General features: G+C 37.5%; 1 long non-coding RNA gene and 1 pseudogene across 2 annotated transcripts; one reads left to right on the forward strand and one right to left on the reverse strand.

Annotated features, from left to right (window-relative positions):
• The first annotated feature begins 4,332 nt into the window (after positions 1-4,332).
• Positions 4,333-5,694, forward strand: LOC311280652. The gene is made up of 5 exons (XR_014625705.1): positions 4,333-4,431; positions 4,624-4,791; positions 4,901-5,037; positions 5,399-5,510; positions 5,613-5,694. It is a non-coding gene; the product is annotated as an uncharacterized lncRNA (long non-coding RNA).
• A 1,011-nt stretch (positions 5,695-6,705) lies between these two features.
• LOC311281340 lies at positions 6,706-13,006 on the reverse strand (annotated as a pseudogene). Its single transcript has 8 exons — positions 12,961-13,006; positions 8,667-8,797; positions 8,385-8,517; positions 7,958-8,045; positions 7,546-7,561; positions 7,328-7,468; positions 7,149-7,235; positions 6,706-6,884 (listed from the first exon to the last, which is right to left on the reverse strand). The product of its transcript is annotated as an uncharacterized misc_RNA (transcript).
• Positions 13,007-16,160: the final 3,154 nt, after the last annotated feature.

Here is a 16,160-nt window from a genome sequence, read left to right on the forward strand (position 1 = left end):
ACGCCGCATAACGGTTCGGTTTTGCCAACAAACGACGCCGTCATTGTTGTCCTGCTACTTTGATTTACTGAGAGTACGGGAAATAGTTCCAGCTGACAACTTTAAGTTGTAGTATACAGAGCAAGCTTCTAATCACCTCAGACACTGCCATAGGACCACAAAGACTTGGATTAATAAATAACAGGATGTAGGTAAGTTAGGCAAGTGACACACCTATTTATGGCTGGAAATCCCCTAAAGAAAGTCCAAAACAAAAGGTTGTGGAGTCTTGAAAATTTTGTTTTAATTCTTGTGAAAGTTTTAAATATTGTGAAATATCATTAATATATTAGCCTACTCAGCATCAATAGTAGGCTACACCACCCCCTCTGAACATAAAGATATTTTTCTATTTCTTCACTTACACTTAATAAAAACAATTCATGCATAGCATAGGCTACTTGATAAAAACAGAGAAAAACGTCATCAATATCAGTAAATTAGCCAATTTTGCCTAAATGAATTGAATTGAAAACCTTTATTAATCCCACAATGGGGAAATTCGTTCCACAATGGGGAACGGCTGCAAAAATGAGTACACATTTGATTTAATTCAACAAACATATAGTGGCCTACATGTCCTCCATAACTGCTTTGACCCAGTCAGTGTGGCATTGATTGAGTGTACAAATTCACAACACATTTTTACATCTATTGTTTAACTCATGGATGATGACCTCCTGGGTGCACGCAGGATGTTATTACCGAGGAATGTTATTACTCGAACATTATCGAGGAATGTTATTACTCGACTGAATGGCCGATATCAGCTCATAGATGGGCCAGAAGGGGCCTGCTGCGCCTACTGGTATAGGCTCAGAAGGCTGTTATCATCCATCCACATGGTTAATCACCGATACAAATAAGAGAAAAGAGAAGACTCCAGATCCAATCCCAGAGGAATCCAGCTCGCCGGTAGTCGGAAGTCTACTGGATGACGCGGCAACGTTGCGATATTTCCCGCTTTATATTTTCAGGTAAGACCATTTAAATGATAAAACCGATCATTTAAACTGTAATGAATTAGTCAATAATGGAAAACAATGGATAAAATGTGTTTTAATGTTGCGTGACATGAGTGTTGACATGAGATAAATGTATTGCAATTGTGTTTGTAAACGTTATTACCTATCGTTACGTTATGCTTTATGTGAGCATTAATGTTGCTAGCATGTTTTTACGTCTGAAGCTAATGGAGAAATTTAGTTTCTAGTTAAACGCTATTTACCACACTGTAAGACAGTAAGGCTTAGTACATAGGCCTATATTGTGTGCTCGTTAACGATTCACTGAAGCTATATCATAGGCCGGCCTAACGTTACTTACTAGAGTGAAATATTCAAACCAAAGACGTATTTTATGGCTGTTTGGAAACCTTGAGATCTTGACTAGAATATAAAATAAAGTTCTGTGGGTTTGAACAAAGCTTGGCTAGATTTGATCCCACACGAGGAAGCTTATGCTGGGTACACACCAAAAGATTTTTGACATCTTATAAGATTTTCAAAATGTGACAGACCACAAACATGAGGACAAAAAATCCTAGATTTAAGCGTTTTGCTCCTATAGTGTGTGGTGTGCCATGATGTGACAAAGACAGCACACCACACACAAACAGATTTTCAACCAGGGTCTCGACTATGAACACAGGAAATCTCTCAAAATATCGTGAGACTTCAGAATAAGCATGACGGACAACATGCAGGAAGAAATTGCGATAGTGTTTGGAATGATTTTCACAGAAAATTCACGTGAAAAAACCATTGTACCTACCATTGTATATAACCTTTTATACAGAAATATATTCATTCTTTATTGTCTTTATTTATTCTTTATTGGATTTATTGTCTCTTTAGAAAAAGTTATTTAATCCCTCTATAGAACCTCACTGAACCCTTAACACTCAGCTTCTTTTTTTTTTTTTTTTTTTTGATTTTAAGAATTACAATTACAGTCAGGGGGGTACAAAGAGTAAAGCCGATAAACAAACATAAAAAGACATATACATAAACAGTGACAAACTTAAAAGTTAAACAAAAATTTGAAAATGTTTACAGATTGAAACGCACTTTGCAGCTTTCTTATTTTTCAAACCCAATTGTGTTTAGGTATTGTAAAATTTCTGCACTTAAAATGAAAAACAAAGGCTTGTTTCCTCGAAATTTACACTTATGAATGCTAAATCTTAACATTAAGCTTCCTGCAAGTGTGTGTGTGTGTGTGTGTGTGTGTGAGAGAGAGAGATCTCGCTTTCTGATTGGATATTGTTTTGTTTCACGTGATGATCTCCAGAGCGTGCGTGCGTTTGTCCTCGGGGTTCCCCCCACACATCAGGATTTCTGATCGTAAATATTAAACATGTTTAATATTTACGATTCGCGATCGGAGCGGCTCCGACGTTCTTCCGAGCAGGTTCGGACACTCTTAACACACCTCACACCAAGGGAAAATCTGATAAAATAATCTGTTAAACCATCAAGATAATCGGGACATAGCTAGGATTGTCGGAAGGGGGGAAATCGGGCCAAAATCAGCCCGATTATCTTTTGGTGTGTACCCAGCATTAGGGTCTATCTATCTATCTATCTATCTATCTATCTATCTATCTATCTATCTATCTATCTATCTATCTAACGTTATATCTATCTATGGCACCAAATACATATCCCTCATCTGCATCCCATGTTCACTGATGTGTTTCTGTCTTTTAGGCTGCGATAAGAAGTACGGGTTGCACTTTGCTTTATGTAATAATTGCCAAATATTTTAATTTCAGATATGGGAAAAGCAGTTAAGACCACACGTTTCAGGAGCGTTAAAATTAAGGTGGTGAGGAGGTGTATCGCTGGCCCTGCAAAGGTTTCTTACCTTAGTCAAGGTCTACCCCAGCCCAACTCCAAACAGACCCATCCTTCCGACCCTTACATGTCTATTACATCTCAACAGGCTGAGCCTGATGATGTGGCACCGAGCTGTAGTTCATGTTCTGAGAGTGCATACAGTAAGGCAAAGTAGAGAGAGCTTCATGCCTGGGATGCAGTCAAGGATGACATGCTTAAGGTGTCGTTTGAATGTTCAGCACCAATCACTACCCAGTGTGTAGTCTGCCTAGAACATGCTGATTATAGTTGCATTGAGTGCAGCACCACTGCAGTGTTTTGTGAGGTTTGTCTGAAGAGGACTCACAGAAATTCACTGCATCTTTCTGATAAGTGGAATGTAATAACAATAGCATGCAGTAATACATACAGACAGCAAACTCACAGTAATTTCAACAGATTCATTAGATACTTCAAATTGTTTTAGCACTATGTAGTATCAACTGTTAGTGTCATGAGTTTGTTGTTTTAAAAACATTGTCAGAGCTATCAATCTTTCTTACAGAATGTCTACTATGAGCCATCCTCCCTGGGGTTATTCCTATATTTACCTGAAGGCCATGGCACCCATGCTGTGTACACGAAGGACATGAAGGTCATTGTCAGCACATGTTTTTCATTTTACATGATACAAAATCTTAATGTATTTAATTTTCTTGACAGGTTAAGGAATTTAATCCTATTACATGTGGAGTAATGATTTCCTATAAGGAATTAATACAATTTGTGATACAATTTTGAAAAAAAGTTGTTTGCTGATTCCAATAATAACAAACATTAAGTTATAGGTGACACACTCAAGTGATTTAGTCTATGCTGATATGGTAGTCTCTATAGTAGTACTTGGTTATGTTTTTATTTGGCAGGACGGCTCTGCACCGTCACAGTCAATATTTGTGCGTGTGAACCAGAAACCTGCGCTCTGCTGAGGTATGGGCTCTGGCCAGCAACAGCCAACAAGCCCCAGACAGCCTTCTCCATCCCTATGCTAGAGCTTTTTGTTTGTCTGTCACTGGAGTGTCAGGTTTCTGTTGAGGGTTTTTGCAACACCCTGCGCTGGAAAAATAACCTCACACTTGCAGAGGCAAGTCAGTTTGCAGAGGTCAGTTTGAAGTCTTGTCTGTGAAGTGAAAATTTCAGTTACTTTCATAGAAGATTGACGAGTCCATATGGACGTGAACATTACACCTTCTTCCTTGATTGTACTAAATCATTAATTATCACAACTAAAAGTAAACATTTATGGAACCATCTAGGATTGTACATTTGCATGCAAAAGTATTCTTGATATTTTTCTATAAAATAACTTCTGAGTGAACCACCATCACCAGATGTAAGTATACGAAACAGTAATGTTTTCACTGACTGCTGCTAACCCTAGGTTAACACACTCTACAGAGCCCTGGTAGGAGAATCCATATCCCATTTTAGGCATCACCACTTCCGACAAAGAAGTTTGGTAGATATTTGACCACAAATAGATGATGGGACCATATGCCCAGCATGTCCAAAGGTTGGTTCTAGTTCCAGCGTGGTTCTTGTTTGATTAATCTGATTGCATTTTCCATGACCTAATGGCATTGAATTGATATCTGCAAACCTAGTTAATTTTTGTATAAAGTATCATTATAAAATAGTAATAGTATAAATGTATAAACCTGGTGCAGATAAAAAACCAGGATTACTATAAGTGTTTGTTTTCCAGGTGGATGGAGATATGATTGTGACATTGGATGCCAACTTTGGCCTTGTGAGGAAGCAAAGCTCAGGTACAAGTGCGGTTGAGCCATAACATGGAACCCGCATGTTTGTTGATGAATAGGATGTAGAGGAATACCTGCTATCACATCTTGACAGCTCAAAGCCTCACAAGGTTAGTTATAGTTGCAGAATTTCATGGACTGAGTCCATGAAATATTAATTAAACTTGTGAAAAAAGGGATTATTCCTCCCATAAATCTATGTTTTCCTTAAATCTTTAGGACTACAGTAACTTCAAGGCTGGCAACGAGCTGAGGTCACAAAAACAAGCAAAGAAACTTGATGTTACAGGAGTGTTTGGAGCCTCTTGTCATCATGAAATGCCCCTAATGTTTGTCAACATGAGCCAAGGAGAACGGCAAGTCTATGCCACAGTAGTGACATCTCTGACTATAGACCCAGTGTTCCAGAATGATAATTCCCCTGTTTGATTCTACCTATTCATAAAATGCTTAGAATAGCATGACCCTAACATAAGCCATATTTTTTTTTTTTTTTTTTTTCAGTCACCAAATATGAACCTCATGGAATGTATATGGGATATTCCAAAACATTACAAAATTTGAACTTTACCACCATTCTATAATCTTCACTAATATAAGAAAAGATGAAACATTTTGGATAATTTTGAGTGCCCTTATTGAGTATTTAGGTTTGTATAATTATTTTTTACTTTTCCTCAGTATAAAGTGTCATTATTCACATTTGTGTTGAAATAGATTAGCCTATCCCCTGTATGTCATCGATGAGCTACTTCGAAGATGTGAGGACAAGAACATACACCGGCGAGTAGTCTATGACATTGCCTGTGTAGTTGCCTCACATTTGCATGTAAGTACTTTTTATTTATTTTTCTGTGTAAAACTGAATTATTGTTTTGAGAAAAGACCTTGACACATTTATTCAAAATTATGCCATACTGTGTTCAATCAGAAATCAGAGGAGGGCATACCACACAACATCTCCTTGGCCATACCAGCATTTCACGTTTATGGACACAGATTGCCCTGCCAGGTAATTCATTGACTTTATAGGGCCCGTGTCACACATCATTCACTCCCTAATTCGCAGGAATTATATACATAGAATTGAATTAGTGAATAGTTTGATGAGCATGAAAAAGATGAAAACCATTGCCAAGGGCCACAGTCACTAGTCACATTCAACTAAACAGCTACAGGATATTCTGGAGAGGAGCCTTTTTAGAAATTGTGCTGCATTATAATGACGAAACTGAGACATAGTGTCACATCCCTTACAAACTGTCAAAGACACATACAAAATCTATAACCTGAATCTGTTTCAATTCAATTTTATTTATATAGCGCCAATTCATAACAAAAGTTATTTCACAGAACTTTTCAAACGGAGTAGGTCTAGAGCATATTCTTTATAATATTATTAACAAATACCCAACAATTCCCACCATGAACAAGCACTACTGTAGGTGACAGAGGCAAAGCCACTGTTTTCTAATTGTCCCATCTTTTGGAAGGCCAAACAAAGTAGTTTGGCTTTGGCAACGAAAAACACAGCGTCTCCACGACATGGCGGCGCTTGTGAGAATAAAAGTTAAGCCTTCTTTCTTGGCGTATACATTTGGGCGGTGTTATGAAACTCTGCCCCCACATACTGACGTAGAGATGTGGGGGTGTGTTTGAACGAAGTGTTGTAGGAAGGTGTGGCTGAGCCTTACCTTTTACAAAGAATATCTCTTTGGGTTTGAGACTTTGAGCTTTGTAACTCTGCAGATCTTATACATACACAAACAGCAACAGAAAACAAGAAATCGCATCATATGACCCCTTTAAGAGGCAGAAACCTCAAGCAGAACCATGGCTCAGGGCGGGTGGCCATCCGCCTTGACCGGTTGGGGTGAAGGGACAGAAAGAGATGCAATGGCCCAGCACTATACAAAGACTTACATGTAGGCCTGTATTATTCTTAGTTAACTTATTTTCCCCACTTTGCATAGAGCCAAATGGTCTGCCAAAACACAAGTGGAGAAAGACAACCACTGGTAATGTCACCTACTTATTTCAAATGAAATCTCCTTTGCAGCTTTCAAAATGCCTACCAATTGGTTCCTTCCATAAAAGGAAGGCTTCTTGAGGGTAAGGCTGTTGGGCAGTCCAGCAACTTTAATGGTCATGCCCTGATTCACCAGGGACTGGTAGGGGAGCCTTCCAGTACCTCCGGCCTCCTCTGAAAGACACAGGCACACTCATGCATGCACACGTTACACAATATTACACAGTTGGACAATTGTGACTCTCCCCTCTAGTTGATAGCCAGTGTACAGGCTGCAAACAGTCATTTTGGTAAGGTGTCATAATCTAATGGTTGATGGGCACAAAACGATAATTTATTCATTTGATAATAATGCCATGGATTCATGAAGCTATATTAAGTTATCAAGATAAGCAGTTTCTTTACATCAGTCTTAAAAGTATTTGAACTTATGCTTACTATATTTTTGGTTGAATAGATCTTGCACTTTTCCTACCAGAACACTGACATCATCTCTGGTACTGGGTGTTGCGGCTGAGGAGCTGGCTACAGATGTAACAACAGGCAACAATTTATTTAAAATATTTGCACTATTACGGGCATGTGTCCATTTTTGTGGATTTTCATATAACCAATACCTTTGAAATGCAGTGCAAAGTTGTTCACTGTGTCCGTTGAATCAAGGAAATCAGTGGCTCCTTTGCTGCTCAGTTCAAACACCTCTAAAGGTCAAATGATAAAATGGCTGTTTCCACCCCCAAATCCTCAAGCTTGGACACCTTTACAATATTTAGATAAATAAGACAACCACAAAAATAGTAAATAATTGATTATACACAAAATAGACAAAACCTACTTTTAAAAATCCAACACTGAAGAAACAACAGGGCATGGCAATATATGAAAACAGTGTTGTCACATGTGGCAAATAAGTGGTCAGGGACTACCAGGGTTACATTAATTTTGAATGTAGTTTAGCTGTGTTTACATAGAGTCCAAATGCAACTAATAATTTGACTCATTAGTTGGCCATTTGTGACTACTAATGCTTCAATTAACCACCTTGATCTGAATAGACTAGCCCAACCAGTAGGAATTTAGTTTGAGAAGGTGGTTTGAGCCTTTGACAATTTCTTCAATGTGAGAATATTTGATGTTGATAGCCTTGTAAACAAAAATCAGCTGGAATATTTATTTGGGATGAATTCGTTTGAAATGATGAAAAAATCTACAGATAATCCAGTTGTCTGTCACAATGTTCTGCTCACATCTCAAGTGCTGCTGCCTCTTGAAAGTATTTCTGCTTTTCATCTTCACCCAATGTGGCCCACCTGCCCTTAGTATCATTCATTGTGCCTGAGGAAAAAATAAATGCACAGAAAACTTAACACTTTAGAGTCAGCATCTCTTTTTTAAAGTAAATTCATACAACAACAATCTGTCCAACACACTGGTTTACTTGGGTTGTGAAACCCATTTCTCTGTAACAACTCTGTAAAAACAATATAAAGTGTAAAGAAGATGACCTGATGATTCTTTTCAGTACACACAGCAGTCTTACACTGATGAATGCAACTTGCGTGAGTGAAGTATTTGCCAAATACTATCTTGAAAATCTGTTTCATGACCCTTGTAAACCCCTGATGTCAACAGGGTCACTATGTACAACAACAGCCGTTACATTTTGTCTCTCACCTTTGTTTCTGAGTATGTCCCTTCAAAAAAGATTGTAAGGCGACAGCTCTCTGATGTGAACTTTGGCCTTTGACGGCCGGGGCTCAGACGAAGCTTTTGTAATTACTGATCTTTTGTAATTACCGATCCAGTTCTGAAAAAGAAAAACAAAAAATTATCGAAAGAGTATTACATCAATTTAACTGAATGTTAACAAAACACTTCATTTATACAAGCAGTGCAGCAGAATGAAACATTTATTTGACATGTTGTTTGTTAGTGTGGCACTAAAGTAAACCTTACTTCTATGACACTGGTGTCCAAACCAGTAGCCGATGCAGCTCTTGGTATTAATTCTGAACCAAATCGTGTCATTCCATCCTTAAAAAAGGATTTCAGGGTTTCCTTTTGATTCTCATTAATGGGAGTTCTCTCTTGTTGAATAACAACAAAGAAAGAAAACGCTAGTCAGTAATAAATCAGTAATAAAAAAAAGACAGTGTTGCAGATCATACCATCGTTCTCAGACACACTTGGCTAATGCTTCTAGATTAGCAACTATAAGGCTTACTTCTCTGGGCCATCTTCAACCTAAAACATAAACAGAGAGAAACTTGCACAAGACAGATTTGTGAAGGGGCCACAGCTCTCTCTAAACAGCCGAAACCAAATTTTGGTTGTAATTGTTAGCTTCCTCGTGTGGGATCAAATGCAGCCAAGCTTTGTTCAAACCCACAGAAATTTATTTTATATTCTAGTCAAGATCCCAAGGTTTCCAAACAGCCATAAAATGCGTCTTGGGTTTGAATATTTCATTCAGGTCAATATGAGTAGGCCTATGATATAGCTTCAGTGAAGCGTTAACGAGCACACAATATAGGCCTATGCAGTAAGCCTTACTGTCTTAGAGTGTGGAAAAAGTCCTTTTTACAGGCTAACTTAGCGTTTAACTAGAATCTAAATTTCCCCATTAGCTTCAGACGTAACATAAAGCATGTAACGTAACGATAGGCTAATAACGTTAAAGCCTATATAACGTTTACACAATTGCAATACGGTTATCTCATGTCAACACTCATGTCACGCAACATTAAAACACATTTTATGTATTGTTTTCCCTTATTGACTAATTAATTACAGTTTAAATGCTCGGTTTTATCATTTAGATGGTCTTACCTGAAAATATCAAGCGGAAATATCGCAACGTTGCCGCGCCATCCAGTAGACTTTCAGTTACCAGCGAGCTGGATTCCTCTGGGATTGGATCTGGAGTCTTATTTGTATTGGTGATTAACCATGTGGATGGATAAGGCCCCTTCTGGCTCATATCTATGAGCTGATAACTACTGATTACGGCCATTCAGTCGAGTGATAACATGCTTGAGTGCCCTGATGTTTGATCAACTTTTAACAAAAGTGCCCAAGAACACAGGGAATAAGGAGAAGGGAGCATCCTCTGTTTCAAGATTTTGTATTACATCACTCAGTGGTATGTGAATTGACTTCTTTTGCTATGAGAACGTTCCTGTAACCCATTACCAAAAATCTATTTTGTTAATATAGACCTGGGAAAAGGCTAAATTAGTTTTTTGTACAACAACAATGTATTTCACTTCTGCACGTTGCGTCTTACTATGTGAGATGAAACAGTCACTCTTCACACAGCTTTTTCCAGATCTAAGATGGCTTTTCTACTGCTCTTTTCTTAGCAAAAAACAAAAGCTTAACTTGCACTATAGATTGTTTTATAACTTTCAGGAGGGTGTACTCATTTTTGCAACACAACATTTTATCACTTTGACAAGAAAATCACTTTGACATGCTTCTTTGGTAATTGATCAAGCAGACCTGCTGGGACATAATGGGCCTTTTGATATACCCGGCGCAATGCGGCGCCAAGCGCGACGCAAGTGTTTTTTGCTAGTTTCAGCCCGACACAGTTATCATTTTCACGTCCTGCGCGTTGTTTAAATAGCAAATGCATTTAAGCCCACATGGGCGTGCTGGTCTGAAAACGAGGTGTGTTCGGGGCGGGCGCATTGTTTTCAGTTGCTATTTTGAGGCAATTGAAATAGACTGTGCCACTGACCAACAAAAACCTGGTCTAAAGTCAATGGCGTAGTATTTTTTTGTTATTTAAAGGAGTCATAATGTTGTGTTACCTTGGATACCCAAATGCTCTATTATAGTATTTTAGGCACTTCTAAAAAAGAAAAGTGGAAAAAAAATCAACACAGAGCCCCTCAGACCCTTATTTCTAAAGGCATTATTGTCTCGCGAGATCTGATGCGATGTTTTGGCTGTCGTGGACGGTCATTATAATAATGCAAATGAGGGGCGCGTTGATTGGTTGCAGGAATGTATTTTACTACTTCCAAGCGGTACAAAAACATAGACAAAATACTGCAATAGCTCAATAAATGTGACGGTACTTATTGTTAGTGAAATTGTAATCACAACCAAAGAAAAAAGAAAAAATACACCATTTCCAGATACATTCTTACAGAAGCCCCACTAACTGAAAGCTATTTTCAAACTGCATGTTTTGCATGAGTTTGGCTAATAATGTTTAGTGGTATATTGTTTTCATACTTGCATTTAAACAGTTTTAGCCACTGAGCATGGACTCCTGTACCGTCACTACTGTAGCTGCTAGTGTAAAACAAAGTCGAAAGATGTGGCTAGCATTCGTAGAGTCCATTCCCCGTGTTTACCTCGAAGGTAACGTTACATACAATAGCCGCATTAGCTGTTAGCTGCTATTTGTTAACCACAGTAGAGCAATAAAATCACAGTCTTACCTTTTCAATTTCTGGCAAGTCCCTGATGGTTGGGATGGCACCTTTTCCCAAACGGAGCTTCGAGGCCAAGTTCGCCTGATACTGCCCCAAATTTGTAACAGATTCCGGTGTAAAATGTTTAGCACACACACCTAACGATACGCCACTTGAAAGAGTTGTTGGGACAGCGTCATTAAAAATGAATTTCATCCACTGTTCCCTGATAGTTTCGTCCGTTTTTGGTAGATAAAACACATTTGCATGTTGTTTGTGGCAGTCACCCACAGAGCATCTCAGGTGTGCACTCGATTTCTCCATCTTTCTCGAGTCGACTAAACTGAATCTGAGGGGGAGAGGGGGAGAGGGGCGGGCTTCCCGCGGCATAGGTTTGCGGTGTCCATATTTGGTATATCCTCCCCCGTCTTGACGTCAAGAAGGGGAAGAAATCAAAATCTCGTTTTTTCGTGCGCGTGCACGTGGCCTATTTTACAAACCCCGAGGTAAACAAACGCTTCACTTTTAAATATCGGCTTCCCGGCCAGTGTATAATCATTATGCAATCATAACATACATTGATTCTCGTGGAAAAGTGAAATTTCTACATTATGACTCCTTTAAAGGGCGCATTAGTAATATGCGCCTATAGGCGGGTGCACAACGCATGTACACTCTGCTTATTACACACATAGGGATGCGCAGCAGCACACAAACATGCCAAATATTAAAAATAAAAGGATTACAATGTAAAAGATTATTATTGTGTACATATATGATGTGGTGGAATTCGGCTTGACCCGACAACTCTTTTAGACCATGCGCCGGGCGCGCCGACCATTTTTCCCGTCGTTAAACTAGCAAAAGTGGATTCGGACACGCCCTAAGTGTCACCCTTCTACATGAAGAGTAATTGATCTTATTCAGAGCAGTGCCATGACAGTGAGGCTGTGAGTGTTTTCAATGACATCCATTGAAAAAAAGCTCTGAGATCACATAATTTTCCACAGTTCATATTGTCTGGGGTTTTTTGCCTACTGAAATTTCTCTGAAATATATTTTTGCAGTGTTTCGTCAGCAGAACAATCCAAAAACACCTTAAATAACAGTATAACCCACTGAAGAGATGTATGTCCCTCACAGCCTCTCTTTAATTCCAGTTAAAAATCAAAGATGGTGCGACTGTGAATAAGGTCTTTTGCTGAATCTGTTAACTTTCTGAGGGAGTGTACCACTGATCTATTTAAATGACTGGGTTGCGCATGACGTCATATAAAGTGCAGTCACCGTGCCGCCATATGGGTATTCTAATATTCCCTCATTCTTTTGAATTAATAGGAAATCATCTGATTTTAATGAGAAAACATTAACGAGATAGCCTTTTTCTATCTGAAGTCTCCCTGTACATTCTTACAACACAAACATCCTAAACATTTAAATGGTTATTTGTTTATTAAAAGTTTCGTTCATCTATATTACAGTGAAACCGATCAGCTGACAGACGAGACACCTTTGTATTACAAATGTCAAAATAATTCTTCTGAAATCTGAATACAGGTTTATGCATATGCATATAACTTAATTCACCATGTACAGTTATTCACTGTGGTTATGTAATTACGTAGTGTTATATAATAGTTTTTATTTGTACAGTAACTGTAAATGATTCAATAGTGTTTTCATTAACAGCATGTATTTCAAAGCAGTAAAGATAATGACTTAAACGTTGGTTAAATGAACAATTAGCTTAACAATATATACAACTGATCGCCTTTTCAGTTATCCTTTAGCTGCTTTCATTGTGTTGCTCAGGAGCCAATTACTTTCCACCATCCCCAGCTCCTCCTCTTGTCCACACTCCACAGTCATGATTTAGCCTCTGACATCCCCTAATGTCATTGTCATCAAGAACATTATAAACTGAAATTTTCTGAGATGACACACTGTTTTATTATCATTGTGTCCTCAAGCAAGACACTTAAGCTGCAATGGACTCTCCTCTCTAAGCAAAATCCTTACAAAGTAGTGCCCAATGTACTGGCAATATGAAGGACTTTTCTTTTTTCTTTTGTTTTACCCATATGTTGAAATACACATGGCATTGTGTTGTGTTTTAGGACCTGAATGGGTCAGAAAGCTCTCGGATTTCATCAAAAATATCTTCATTTGTGTTCCGAAGATCGGGTTCTAAACAACATGAGGATGAGTAATTAATGACAGAAATGTCATTTTAGGGTGAACTTTAACAAACAAAGTGTAGACATGATGTAAGTAAGAGGTTTATTGTGCGTTGTTGGTAGCTTCATTGATTATATTTGTGAGATTGTGATGAACTGACAAAACGACAGTGTTTTAATGATTGTAAAGGGAGAGGTCTTGGCTCGCTTTTGAGGCTACAGCCTATATAATTAATTAAATAGAGCTATTGTTTTCATGATGCTAAGAGGACCCACAGCCAATTGCATGTTGCAAAGTTTAGGAAGTGACATCTACATGTAAATGCTGGATTCACTCTGTCTGCACAGGACATAAATATGACTTGTTAAAATAGTAACGCATTAAAGCAATGTAAGGCAGACTAATAGATTAATAGAAAATATATATATATTTAATTCTATTCTAATTATTGGTAAAAGTGAATAATCTTGTAAGGCTTGTAAATAATCGTAAACGTCTCACTGTACTGAGCCACTGCTTACACATTATATCTGCACTTTACTAACTAGAGCATCCTCAGTAATTTTAGAAGCACTCTTAGTGATTTAATTCTAGAATCGGGCCTGATATGGACAAGAAATACAACTGAAGTAAATGGGAACTGAAATAATTTGGTTCTTCAAAACATTTTCTTTGGTGTTCAGCAGAAGAAAGTCAGTCATACATATTTGGAATAACATGAGGGTGAGTAAATGACAGAATTTACATTTTTTAAAGAAATTATATTAGATTATAACTGTAATGTGTAATGTCCTGGCAGAAAACTCTCTAATCCCAGCGAAGGAAGATTCTAGATGACAATCTGTGAAAGAGACGGTGCTTAGAAGGGTCAGTCTCAACACACACACAGATGCACATGCACACAGCATTGCAGAGACACTGCACCATCATGACTTACAAATGTGTATGTGTAAAAACTGCCAGCCTACCTCGCTCATGTGTTGCAGTACCAGCCCCTGGCACCACTGCAGCTATCACAAACTAGGGCAAGCTATTTATATCACAGAGAGGAGAATGAGAGAGAGAGATATTTAGAGTGAGAGGAGAGAGAGAGAGTTCAGGTGCAGGAGAGTGCAGGCACTAGGAGGAGTAGAAGGTGATGCAGCAGATATGGGATGCAGGAGAGTCAGAGATAAAAAAACAAAAAAACAACCGCAAGTCAGATAGTTAATATGACAGACAGGCTGAGATAGAAGATAATTACAAAAACGGCATGTGGAAAGTAAAAAGAAAGGTATAAAACAACAACAACGAATCAGATCAGTTTGTACAATATTTCCGGTGCACTGTAGATGAATAGTATTGTGTTTGTATCAATCAGGTTAGATCTATTGCAGTTTCAATGTTTTTCCCACCAAAATGTCACCTATGTAAATGAGCCATATCCTGACCTGAATAACAATAGCACAATATTCTCAAATCTTTTTCATGAACGGGTCAGCAGCAGGACCACGGACTGCTCACTACAGCACTAAAATGAGCAATGCAGTATATCTATTTATGAACCTTATTATACAATAAATAATGTGCAGATGTGTCATTTAAGGAAGTGGCTTTGCTTTAGGATCCAGATTTTACATTGGACAGTGACCCAACACAGTAGCAAGACTGTTCACTGTAAATTATCATAAAATGTTGTTAAAATCCAATGTGAAGTGCAAAGGTCCAACAATATTTAAAACTATTAACATGATATAAGAAGAACAAGAAAAACAGGAAACATGCATAACAAAAAGCAGACACGTAATTTCTAACACATGGAACACACAATGGACAAAATACGATTAGCAATACTCTATAAAAATTGAGAAGTTTATTTATTTTTTCAATCCTAAATATGCTTGTAATTTGCATTAAGTGACGTTTTTGTCTCTGCAAATTTATCAACAAAAGACTTTTCATATCATATCATCATATAGTAGTGGCCAAAAGTGACGTCCGGAAGGGAATATTTGTTTTTAAATGACACTTAACTTGGTTAAGGTATTTATCTGACAAAATTATTTGGCAAAAAAAAGCAAACTACAGCTACAGGTTTGATTTTACAATGCAAAATAAAAATGCATAGAAAAACTAAAAGCTCACAGGAAAAAGCATACATTTACTACACCATAATCAGTTATTAATATTTGACTGGTTCTCTCGTTTTTGTATGCGTTCATGATTTCTTTATATGACAGCCTGGACAAAAATTATGTCCACACAATTTGGCATGTTTCATTGTGTTATCACAAATAAAACAATAGACTCCAAGCACAACTACGCAATATGGTTACAAAGTCTTTAACAATTTTTAAATAAGTAAGATGTCAATTTTCATATCATATCATATCATATCATATCATATCATATCATATCATATATCATATCATATATCATATCATATCATATCATATCATATCATATATCATATCATATCATATCATATCATATCATATCTGCTTGTGCCTGTGCTTACACTTTAACCTGTGGTTGCTTAACCCCAAATAGGTATCATGGATATATGTCTCATGTCAGGAAAAAGTTCAGAACAAAGTGTGTATTCAACTTAGTTTCAATAAACGGTTATGTTGGAATGAAGAGGAAGTTTTGAGTTTGGAAAATATTTTTGAATAATGACCATTATACAATAGACTTTCATTTTCAGGCCAAATTTTCAATTCAATACAAACAAACAAACACACAAATAAAATGTATATATACACTATCATTCATAAGTTTGAGGTCAGTATGATTTTTATAAAGAAATTAATACTTTTATTCAGCAAGGATGTATTAAATTCAAAAATCAAAAGTGACAGTAAAG

The sequence above is a fragment of the Rutilus rutilus genome (genome assembly GCF_951802725.1).
Source record: "Rutilus rutilus genome assembly, chromosome: 21".
Lineage (NCBI taxonomy): Eukaryota > Metazoa > Chordata > Actinopteri > Cypriniformes > Leuciscidae > Rutilus > Rutilus rutilus.